Raw genomic sequence first — 12,666 nt, forward strand, 5'->3', positions numbered from 1 at the left:
ATTCAGTGAATTCTTAACATGTTCCTCTCTAAGGGCAGCTTGTAACAGATGGATCTCATTTCTTTCTTCATTTAATTGTTTTTGCCAAATTTCAACTAGGTTTTGAAGGGAGTCTATTATAGCTTTTTCCTCACTTCTTCACTTTAAGAGAGTTTCTATAGCTGCTGTGAGACAAGCTCCCAAAACTGAGCAGAGAATAGTTTTGTTTTTGCCCAGTTTAAATTTTGTTTCATGTTGTAAAGAACATACTCTATCAATAACATTTTCCAAATCAAATCCGTTACTTTGTGCCCATTCTTCTCCTCCCAGAGAAGGTTTGGCATTGTGTTTGGCTAGTAGAGCATAAAATTCAGCTTTAACTTTTGTGCTGAGGTTTTCAGTCATTTTGTGAAGGGACCAAAACCACGACAGGGAGGTATGGACTTAAGTTACACAATCTCACAGCCTTTGCTGTGTTTCCGTTCCCTTCCCAATTCCCTGGGTGGGTGAAGAGACTAAATCTGCCTGGGAGGTTCTACTCAGTTACTTCAAGTAGTCCCTTCACTTCCCAGACAGTCCAGATTCACACATACACAAAAACAGTTTCCCTTTTTGCACTAAGAGATCTTTTGTGAAATTCTGAAGACAGAACCCTCAATTGAGTATGGGGGTGCTTTTCACCTAGGCTTGTGCAGTTTGCAGAAAATTCGAGTCACCCCCCCTTGCTTTCTAGACAACCGCTCACCCCTTTTGGGGTGTCGGGCTCGGTGCGGCTGGAGTGAAACGTCCTTCCCCTGTTACAGACTACACACAACCCTGCAAACCCGTCTGTCTGTTGGAATTCTGTCCGTGACGGCAATTTAATGTCACAATCCACTCGTACAAGTGGCATTGTGATGGTTCATTAACTGATCTCAGAGTGCAAAAACAACACAGGGGATTTCAGTCTTAATCAAAACAAATGCACCTTTTATTGAGTGCCCATAGCAAATGCAATAGAAGGAATAGAAAGGAGATAAAGGATAGAGGGAGAGAGAGAAAGACGGGAGTGGGAATAGCTACCAAGGGAGAGACAAAATCCTTGTGGTCCAGCCAACAGATGTGTGTTGTCATGTTGGAGAGAATCTCAAATTCTTTGGTTAACTCAGGGGTCATCCTCCAAGGGGGCAACAGATAAAAGACAATGAAGAATAAGTCTATTGAAAATGTGTATAGACAGTCCATGTTCCAAAACAGGACAAATAAATCTCAGCAGTGAACAGACGCATTGTTTCAGGATTGGTTTCTATGGGAAACCAGTCCTGGCTCAGTGAACACACCCGCAGGCAACACTCGGCAAACCTCTTGCTTCAGTCAGACCAGCGCCCCTGTGTTACAATTTTAAGGGTCTCAGTCCTTGGGAGGGGGCTTCCCTTACAGCAGTTGTGAGGCTGATGCGGGATCTTCCATGGGGGGATCACTGGAGTTACCTCAGAAAGTTCATTTGGCCAAGAGGTGAGGAAATTCATGGACCATTGTGATGAGCGGGGATCGTGAAGCAGGTGTAAGTGTACAGAGCAAGCCGCTCACTGTCAGCCCCTGCTTGAAGCAGTTGTACTGTGGTGACACAGCAAGCACAGCTGCAAACAATCACTTGGTGAGCATCCACCTCAACCAGGCCAGAACTCCAGCCAGGGTCTTCAGGGCCATGGTCTCTGTCCTTGTGACGGTTGTGAGGTAAATGGGGGAAACTTCAGACCGCCTCTCACAACAGTTTGCTTTATCTCCTCCTCAACAATCCCCACTCTGGGAGATATCTTCTGTTATTGGGCCATTGTCACTGCATGACTGATAAAAATTTCATCATCCCATTGTGAGATGCTCCAGCCAGAGGGAGGAGCCCAGCACTCCTACCTGGATATAATTTGACATTTGGAAGAAGAGAGACAGCCTTTTCCCACTAGATCCCCAGAGGAGCAACTTTCTTTTCCACTGCATTCCCAGAGAAAGTCCAGGCCCATCTATGCCACCACTGGACCTTCAGAGGAAAACTCCACCCTTCTACAAGATCTCTGCTTCAACAGAAAAATACCTGTCACTGCAGGTGCACTGCAGCCACCATTTAATAGGACTGCTACCACCACTGTGACCCACCGAGTATCAGGTCATACTCTGACTCTGTCATTGGGGTTTTTTGTTTGTACTATTGCATTTGTAATTTTAGTTTTCCTAGTGAAGAGCTGTTATTCTTATTCCCATATTTTTGCTTGAGAGCTTTTTAATTTCAAAATTATAATATTTCAGAGGGAGGGAGTTTACAATTTCCATTTCACAGGAAGCTCCTGCCTTCCTTAGCAGACACCTGTCTTTTCAAAACCAAGACAGAATGTCATCCATATAATGTAGGATGATGGCATCTGGGAAGGTCCTTTGGATGGGAGATAGGACATGGGCCATGTACCACTGGCATATAGAGGGTGAGTTTTTCTCACTTTGGGGGAGGACTCACCAGTGGTAGCGCTTCAGATGTGCCTGTTCAGGGAGGGAATGGAAAAAGCGAATCTGGGGGCATCTTGGGGATAGAGAGGGATGTTAAAAAAGTGGCCTTTGATATCTATGACCACCAGTCTCCAGTCATGGGGAAGCATGAAGTGAGAGAGAAGGCCAGACTACAATGACCTCGTTAATTTTACAAAGGTCATGGAGGAGCCTCCACCTGTCCTTGCCAAGTGTTTTAAGAACAAAGACAGGGGTGTTCCAAGGCCTGTTGGTAGGTACGATGTGTCCCTTGGAAAGCTGCTGCTCCTCCACAAGGAGCTCAAGAGTACGTAATTTCTCTGTTGAGAGGGGCCACAGATCCACCCACGGTGGGGTGTCAGTCTTCCAGGTGAGTTGTGGAGTGGTGCCCTCTGCAGTGGCCCGAACTAGAAACCCCGGGATGGAGGTGGAATATCAAGTCAAGCTGGCCACTGGGACAATAGGTCCCTGGCCCACAGGGTGATGGGTGCCCTGACTACAAATGGCCTGATGGTGGCAGTTTGGCCCACCAGTCCCTCTTTTGTGATAGTATGCTTGCTCTTCATGGAGACAATGGCTCCTCTGATCACTGAGATGACTTCAATGACAGGAGTCAGCTCCTGGTTCAGGGGCCATTTAGGTTGTGTAATGATAGTAACATTGGCCCCTGTGTCCATCATCCCATGTAGGTAGATGTTATTACCTTTAGTCGACAGGCCACCCACTATAAGGGGTCTGTCTTGGCCCATGATTGTTGGGAAATTTAGGAGACTAGAGAATGGAAAAGTACAAAGCCGTTGCTAATTCCAAGTCCTGCACCTGTGAGATAGCGTGTCCTTGGGCCTAGCTGTAGTAGGATAACAAATAGTGAAAGAGACATGAGAAAAGAGAGATGTAACCCCTAAGGAATGAGGAAGAGTTCATGGAATAGTTTGACCAATAGATTGCTTGGCTTACAGAATATTCATAAGCTTATTATTTGCTGTATAAGTGTTTGATACTTTCTTCAATAAACTGGACCTGTTGGACCTGTGATGAACCACCTGGTGTCCTGGTCCCCTTTCCATGACAAATGGTGACCTCGAACGCTGACCCCTCGTCTCGACTAAAAGAAAAAGGGGGAGAACACGCCACAGTCAAGGAAGTTGGAGCTGGGTCCCGTTTGCAGCCGGGACGGTGCCAGAATTTTGAAGCACCCTTGGGGTTCACATCGGTGACTCAAGCCATTTACATGCTGCCGGAAGCCTGGAAAGCTGCAAAATTTCACTTACCCTTGTTTGATGTTAGTGAAGCTCTGTGTAGGTAGTGTGTCATCAAGAGTGAGGAGCAGGGATGTCTTTGCAGCAGTGGTGATGTCACTTGAGTGCAGCTTCTTGTAAATCCTTTGCTTGGTCTTGTGGCTTCTGGAAGTCACCTTCTCCTGCCATTTTTTAAAGGGTTAAATTTGGTTTGTTGGCATCTTTTGAATATGTGTCTGCCAGTGATGTGAGATGCCTTTTTTACTGCCTCTCCCATAGCATGTACTCAATCGGAGTGTGAGACTCTGTCCAAAGTTTCTCTCATCTGCCTCACGATCGTCATTGGGGAGCACTGAAGAAAAGATCCTTGTCTGAAGTTTCTGGCCCTGTTGGAGAAAATCACCTGCCAACAGCTCCAAGACCTGAGCACAGTGCTAAGCTATTGTTCACAGGTGTTGTTTGCTGTATGCTAAACTGAGCTCAATGAAAGAAGAAAGGGGCATCTTGCCTTTTTGCAGCAATAGCCTTGGAAGCTGTCCTAACACTCAGCCTGGCTGGACTTCTCCTGAGTCTTAGGTGGTCCCCCACAGAAGACCCTTACCTGTTTTACAGCCACTGTGACAGACAGACTGAGATGTAAGAAGCCTCTCCATCAAAGACCGAGACATGAAACCCCCATGTGAAAAGGCCGCACTCTTCCTTCCAAGGAGTGGGACTGAAACCCCCAACCTGGGAGAAGTGTGTGGGGGAGGCAAGCTGACCAAAGCGAGATATTTGCCTGCGGGTTGTGACCACTGGACCAAGAAGACAATGGCTCTCGCTTACTGCTGAGAACATGGACTGTTGCATCTGTTCTTTATTGTATGTGTCGTCGCCCTCCCTGCCACCCCCAGCAATTTCCAATAGAGTTATCATAATAAAAACCTCTGAGTTAGCTAGAGATTTCAAGATCTCCCCAGACGTGACCTGGTGAACTGCACTGGACATCAAAGACTTCGCTGTTCTATGTTTGGTAGCTATATACCATCCTTACTCTTGTTCCCTCTTTTCCTTCTTTTTCCTTTTTTTCCTCAATTCCTCCCCAGCGCATTTGGCTGTGGTTATTCAATAAAGGTGCATTTGTTTTGATTATCACTGCAAACCCCCCTGTGCCATGTCGGTTTTTTGCACCCTGGGATCAAATCCACAAACAATCACGAAACCCATTCATAAGGACGGATTGTGACACGGGAAGAGTAGACAGTTCAAGATATTTCTATTTTCATGCACAACCAAGACACGGGAAGAGAAGGTGGCTTCCAGAAAGTTTTTAAGAAATGCAATCCCCAATGATATTCCTTAGCCACTTTGCAGAGCTCTTTCAATTCCCCATAGGGGATCGGCTCCCAGGAATTGATAGCAGTCACCCTTCTGCTGTGTTTACATATAATGGACAGGCCCACAATCTTTTTGGCGAGCTCTGAGCCCTCCCAGGTAGCTTCCTTCTGCAGCTTGGCCCAGCGATCCTCAGACTCAGGACCAGAATCCAGGTCTGTGGAATCCCTACTCTCATCATCCGAGGAGGATGGAGGGTGCTTGATGACTGCATGGAACCTCTTGGGGCAGCCAGAATCTGCCTGTTTGTGGGCAGCTGTGGAAGCCAATATGGCCTCCTTCTGGTCATTGTCATCACCACTTCTAGCTCCAGTGTTGTGGGAATGGGTAGGGGAGGACAATCAGAGGAGGAGTCAAGAGAGGAAGGGATTCCCAATAGAGAGGGGAAGTCCCAACCCGGACTCACTTCCTGACAGACAAGGGAGGGGCAGGGCATGATTACAGGAATAGAGAAAGTAGGAGGAGGGTCAGAGGCATCATTTTTAGCAGGACAGGGAGGTGACAAAATGGCCATTGCCGTTGTGGGGTCAGCACCATTTTGTGGAGAAAAGGCAGGAAAACTTGGAGAGGGAGAAGACAAGATGGCAGGGCTGGCCACATTCCTGGCATCATCTGAGAGAACAGCTAGGGATGGTAGAACTGGGTATGTGGACATTGGTAAGAGGGTTAGGAGAGAGCCCAAGGCAGCATGGCCAGTGCTGCCCTTGAGAGGGAACAGAGAACACTGGGAGATGTCAGGGAGATGGTAGCAACCCTGCGCCTGCTGGCGGTATCCCTCTCCCGATCCTCCCTGGGGCAGAGAAGAGGGTTTAGGGATGTGAGGGGAGGAACAGGGAGAAGGGATCCCAAATGTTTCCCAACATTTTCTACAGATGTAACAATAAGACCAAAGGATAAAATTTCCCCACTGAAAGATCCCCTTTAACTCGAGGAACGTGGAACCTTTTCCCTATATGGTCCCAGAACTCATTAGAATGGATTACCTTATAATATCAGGAAAATACTTGAACAATCAATGAAGAAAAGATTTTAAATCTCCCTTTGAAAAATGAAAATTTTCCCCAACAAGGATTCCTTTAACTTGGGTATAAACTTTCCTCTGTGGGTGGGTCAGTTTGGCTCCCATCCCCACACTTCCTCCCAACATCCAAGAGGAAAAGAAGGCAAAGGAAAGACAAAAAAGGGTGACCCCCAAATATATTACTCACAAGACAGTGGGTCAACAAAAGCTCTCCAGGTGCTCCGTCGGCTCCAACCGCTCTTCTCGCCTCAAGAAGGTTGCCGGTCACCTGTGGGATTGCCCCAATAAAACTTAACAGTCTCCTCTGGGAACTGGCTGTTCTGAACATGGCTTAATTTGAGTAGCAAAAAAGCTACTGAAGATGCCTCCAGGAATGCTCTGAAGAGGTCCCTGTTCAGACTGTCAGCTGCTGCAAGCCGCAAGCCCATTGGTGGTGGAGCCAGAGGCAGCAGAGCTGTGACCTTCCAGAAGTGTCTCCAGTAATGAAGCTGCTCAGTGGCACAGGCACACACATACAGAATCCCTGCAGCACACACTTTTCTTGTGGAATCACCAATGACAAAGAAATAGGAAGGGTCTTTGTATGGAGGTCAAAGGAGGAGGTTTATTCCAGCCACACACAAAGGAGTCCAGGGACAAAGACAAAAAGAACAGTGGAAGGTTCGAGTTTAAATACAGGGGACAAGGGGGGCGGATTAGAGCATCAGGGCCAAACGGCTGAGGGTCCAGGGCAGTACAGAAGGGAGACAAGGGGTGGCAGCCAATAGGGTAAAGGGGGTGGGACACTGAGGCAATATGGGGCCAATGGATAAGCAGGGAAGGGAGAACATTCAAGGACATATAAATATAACGAAAAAGGGCAGGAGAGGCCAACAGTCCTACCAGGGAGGTAGAACTGGGTACATTTGCATATACAACAAACATCCTGGAAGAGGCTCTGCTCAGTTGCCCTGAACAGGGGAGATTTCTCCAACTTGGGGTCTGTCTGTCTGTCTGTCCAAAAGACTATAACGGCCTTTGTTCTGTAGGCCCACCGGTCTCCACAGATGCTCAGTGGAAAAAGGGGTTAGAATCTTTGCTTGTGAACTTTGTGGGACATGCAAACCAGAATATCGCAGGCCTCATGATTGATCACTTGGCCGGAGAAGGAACCCACTCATACCCTGTTGAGCAAGCCCACATTCCTAGTGAGGCCCTTGAGGGTATTACTGAAGCTGTGCATAGCACATTTTTAAAGGTTCCCGATGCTGTGACCCCCAAAATGTATTTACTTATGTAAAGCAAGGATCGGCAGAGCCTTATATGCAATTCAAGGGCTGCTTGAAACAAGCTTTTAAAAGACAAATTGAGAATGACTTTGCCAGAGAGGTGTTGCTTTCAAAATTAGCTGTTGAAAATGCTAATGAGAAGTGTAAAAAACTTCTGAAGTCCTTGTCTAAGGAGGAACCCACCCTGCTGTAAGTGATAGAGGCATGTAACCACCTGTGTACCTTCAGCATAGGGCAACTGTTACTTGTGAAGCTGTGGGGGCTGGTATAGCAAATGCCTTTGTGTGGAAGGGGCTAACAGTAGGCCTGTTAGCTAAAGGAGTGAGAAGAAAGGTAAGAAGCAAGAAGGTGATAAAGAGCTCTCTCAAGGGCTGTAACTAAGGAGACCAAGAGAAGTGGGGAATATAAGAAAGATAAGAAGAGAGCTTTGCAGCTGGATGAAGTAATTTTAGAAAGTTAGTTGAAGTCACTGTAACTTTTCAGCAATGATGTTATGTTGATTTATTGTGGCCAATAGTTAGGGTAGAAGAAGTATAAACAATTAGAAAGTGTATAAAAGGTCAGCCATGATTGATAATAAAGAGTTGCCATCTGAGACTTCTTGTAGTCTCTGCTTTGTGTCATGACCGTCTTGACAGTGTCCTCTGGTGACCCCGACATGATTCAACACCCTTAAGAACATACTTGGTCTGGACCCATACGGGGTCGTAGCAACTGGCAAACGTGACTCACTGGGATGTAGTGGGGGAGGCGGCCTTGGTGCAGCTGAGAATGGAGGGTGGAAACCACAGCGAAGCCCAGAGCTGATTTTCTCCTATCAAGACACCTGTAAGTAGGTGAGCCACCAAGTAGTAATAATGGGAAATAATTTATCTAATGAAGAAGAGACTGTTTTGTCTACATGGAAAGTTTTGTTAAGAAATAAGGGAATTAATAGTTTAGACTATACCCTTCATAGTAAATTGCTGTGGGCTAAATCACAGGATTTTGGAACTGATCCTGACACAGCATTTAGTGTTAAAGCATGGAAAAAAGTTGGGGACAGACTGTGGAAGTCATCTGAGTGGGATATAAAACTGTTGTCAATCTAGCTGTTACTTGGGGATTGGTCTTTGAGGCATTAAAGGAATGGAAAACAGAGTGAGAACAAGCAGAGCAGGATGCAGATGAAGAATCGGGGTTGATAACAGAAACTGATTAGGGGGATGAGGCAGAGGGGGCCTCTAATGGGGAACTTGGTGAATCTATCCTTAAAGAAGGTGCAGGTGCCATGCAAGTTACCAGGCAGGCTACCAAAGCTTCTGGGAAAGCTGCCAAAGCTTCTGGGAAAGCTACCAAAGCTTCTGGGAAAGCTGCCGTTGTATCTCCTTATCAGACTCCTAAACTTCTTTATGTCACAGCTGCACAGCAGCTCACGATGGTGCCTGAATACACTACACTGCTGCACCAGGTAGCTGAAATGTCTTTAGCAGAGAGAGAAACCCAGCCGTCTGCCCCCCTGATTCCCTCCGCTCTAGTCCAGCCATCTGCCCCCTCATTCCCCTCTGAGCTGCATGAACAATCTGCAAGGTCATATCCTCCGTTACCTGACAGTGACAGCAACAGCAAATCAAGTGATGAGTCGCCCGCAGTAACACCTGAGTTGGGGCAGGGAACTGAGGACAGTTCACCTTCTAATAACTTTAGCCCTACTGCCCCATGGATTTTGCCCCCATGTCAAGTAACTGGGCTTCCTTGACAGCCTCAGGAATTTTGGGAATTTGTTTGGAAAAAAACAGCTGAAGAAAAGAATTGGGACATGATAGAAAGATCAGGTACTCCAAGAGTACCTCAGGAGAGCAGTGCTAATGCAAATGTTGCCTGTGATAATCCTATGGCTTTTCCAGGTTTTGAAGCAGCTCCTAGAACACGGCAGGATGATAGTCATCGCGTCTTTGCCTGGAAGGTTGTGCTAGATCTCCAATCGAAAGTGGCTCAGTATGGTATTAATTCCTCAGATGTAATGCAATTAATACATGTAATTAATGCAGATATGCTTGCACCTTATGGCATCATGCATATTGCTACAATTTTATTCCAGCCAGTACAATACGGTGTATTTCAAGACACTTGGAGGCAAGTGGCTGAGTGCACAGCTCTAACAAATATGCAGTTGCCTCAACACAACCCTCCTCATGCTGTGGGTGTTGATGCTCTACTGGCCACTGGGCCTTTTGCTAACCCAGATTTACAGGCAAGGTGGGATCCCTCAATTTTGGCGCAAGCTCAGAGAATTGGCATGAGTGCTTTAATTAAAACAATGGAAATGGCAGCTCCAAAACAGAGATATGTTACGATACAACAAGGGATGAGAGAACCATTTTTGTAATTTGTGGAAGAGCTTGCTGCAGCTATTGAAAAATAGGTAGATGATGAATCTTTGCAACACAAATTGTGTGTACATTTGACTAAAGAAAATGCAAACTCAGACTGCAGAAAGATTATTGACACTTTACCTGAGGAACCCACATTGCCTGAAATGATTACTGCTTGCTTAAAAGTTGGTTCAGTAGAGCATAAAATGGCAGCTCTTGCTGCGGTTCTAAGACCTTCATCGAAATGCTATAATTGTGGACAGCAAAGGCACGTAAGGGCATGGTGTAATACCCAGAAAATAACATCTAAGTCAAGTGTAAACAGCAGTGTTGTGTGCAATCGTTGTGCTAAATTTGGGCACTATGCTAAACAATGCAGGAGTAAATATCAGGGAAATGGTCAGCTGTTGCAGGGAAACAAGAAGAAGAGCACCAAGGGGCATGTGGGAAAACAAATACCCCAACAACCACAGCAGCAAATATGGGCTTTCCAGCACTGCAAAGCTACCCATTTGTGAACAATACTCAGGAGCAAGAAGTGGCTCTACAGGGACTGATATACCCACCGCCGACACAGTAACCATTCTGACCAAAATAAAATGTAAAGTGCCCCTCAATGCCTATGGTCCAGTAGGAGGGGGATTGAGTGCGTTTTTGATAGGAAGATCAAGTACTACACTTAAAAGGTATTCATATGCATGTAGGACCTATTGATGCTGATTACTTAGGACAGATTCATGCTATGGTATCCATTGATGACCCTCCTGTCACTATTCACAAAGGAACTTGCATTGCTCAACTTGTAAATATTGTGAGTTCTGGTCCGAATACAGTGGACCAAAGTCGCAGCACAGCAAGTTTTGGATCAACAGGGGTACCTCAAGTGTTCTGGACTGAGAAAGTAATGGAGAACCGTCCAGAAAAGACATGCATCCTCACTGCCAGTGGATGTCATCCAGGAACCATATCAGTGATAGGCTTGATTGATACTGGAGCAGATGTCAGAATACTCTCATGACTTTGCTGGCCTCATTCATGGCCTCTCACTTGTTGGGATTTTAGCTGACTAGAGATTGGAGAAGTACTGGACTCAGCCTAATTTGAGCTATTGCACCTGCAAGATAGTGTGTCCTTGGGCCTAGCTGTAGTATGATAACAAATAGTGAAAGAGACATGAGAAAAGAGAGATGTAACCCCTAAGGAATGAGGAAGAGCTGATGTTGTGGTGTGTAAATTACAGAATATTCATGAGCTTATTACTTGCTGTATAAGTGTCTGATGCTCTCTTCAATAAACAAAACTTGCTGATGACTCATATTGAGCCCCGAGTTTTCCCTGCACCAGACAAATGGCTGGGAAACCGCAACAATTGGCGCCCAAACAGCGACCCTATGCACTCTACAGACCCTACGGACTTTACAGAAGACTTGGGCCTGCGAGCCACGGTCCGATGCAGTATTTCTGTGTCAATCCCAACGCAGCCTGGGAGGCACAAAAAGCAGGCCCCACGTCTCAGGCGACCATATATAGAAGAGCTGACGAAAGGCAAAAGGGCGGGCTGCGGTGCCCTGGCGACCACATAGGAGAGTCCAGCTGACTGAACGCCGCTGACATCCTGGAAAGGCTGCAGCGCGCTGAATATCAGGTTAAAAGGTAATATAGAGACAAGCGGCGTATAATCCTCTTAAATGCTTTTTAGAAAAGCGGGGACTATAGACTGTCGACTTGGGAAGAGAATTCCCGAGATTGCTGCGCATAGACTTGCAAAAACGTCTGTTGTGGTGCTGGCACTGTAAGTACACGCAGAATAAATCAGCGACCCTGCTGTGATGGCGGCAGCAGCCGCGGCTTGGGGCGCCTGCGGGGCTGTGCCACTCTGAACTTGGCATGGGCGCTGTGCCATGGGGAGCAGCCACAGTAAGCGGCTCGCCTGAGGCGGCAGTGGCGGCTCCAAGCAGCGGCGGGCACAGGCAGATCGTCTGAGGTGGCATTGGCGGGGGAAGCGAAGCCCCGCCGCGCGGGGAGCGACCCGCGCCGCAGTGGATGCTGCGCTGGGTCTGGCCCACACAGTGAGTCAGCCTACAGTGCATCTCGCAAAACAAGAAGCCCAGCATGGAGGCGGTCGCGCCGCTGCGTTGCGGGCGGCGGCGCGGGACTCGAGCGTTTTTCCCAGCGCGAGCGCTTCTTCCCTCCGCTTGCAGCCGGTGGGGGCCTTAGTTTAGACCCAGCAATCTTTAATAGACTGAACCTTAACAGACTGCAAGTATAGGTCTGGACCTCGGCCGGCGCTGCCACGGACAGTGTCTCTGGTGCGCAGGGATCGGTGCCACCGGCCGGCGCTTGGTGGCAGGGACAACTCGAGAGTCCGCGCGAGCCCAGCCTTTCTGGCGCACTAAGCAGTTAAGAGACCAGTGATGATAAATAAGCAACAACAAAGAGCATTACTATCAGGACAATCCTCACCTAAGTTAAAAAGACTTTTTGTTCCTCCTGGCAGAGACTGTGAAAGAGAAATCAGTGTGGTGAATGCGTAGAGCCAAATTTCGGCTGATTTGGCTTAGCATCCATTATGCTGCCTTAAAATCACCTGTATTAACATAGACTTTAAACATCAGAAGCCCAGATAACTCAGTCAGTGGAGCATCAAACTCTGAAATTGTATTTTGAAAAATTTAAAAATGTTAAAGATGTGTTAAAGCGATTGTATAAGTAAGATGTAATGAGTGTGCTTTTTGTGTTCTTTAAGCCTTGCTTAGATGTGGTAGATGTAAAAGCAAGCACTGAATTCAAAAGAATTTTTCCACAGGTATACCTTGAACAAACTCCTTATGCTTAGGTGCATTCAAGTGTAAAAATGCTGTAGCAAACACATGAAGAAAGTTGGTTTAGCTTAGTATTTTAGAGTTAGGCCTGTAAGTAAGTTATAGTAAATTCTA

General features: G+C 46.8%; 1 protein-coding gene and 1 pseudogene across 2 annotated transcripts in view; one reads left to right on the forward strand and one right to left on the reverse strand.

The window, feature by feature from the left end:
- The window catches only part of LOC128945469 (zinc finger protein 208-like), a 304,103-nt pseudogene that overhangs the window by 99,509 nt on the left and 191,928 nt on the right, over window positions 1-12,666 (forward strand).
- LOC128945492 (class I histocompatibility antigen, F10 alpha chain-like) overlaps window positions 1-12,666 on the reverse strand; it is a 55,286-nt gene that overhangs the window by 15,556 nt on the left and 27,064 nt on the right. The window lies entirely within an intron of this gene.

This window comes from Melozone crissalis, unplaced genomic scaffold (assembly GCF_028551555.1).
Source record: "Melozone crissalis strain CALT ecotype California unplaced genomic scaffold, PUWL_Pcris_2 ptg000066l_1, whole genome shotgun sequence".
Lineage (NCBI taxonomy): Eukaryota > Metazoa > Chordata > Aves > Passeriformes > Passerellidae > Melozone > Melozone crissalis.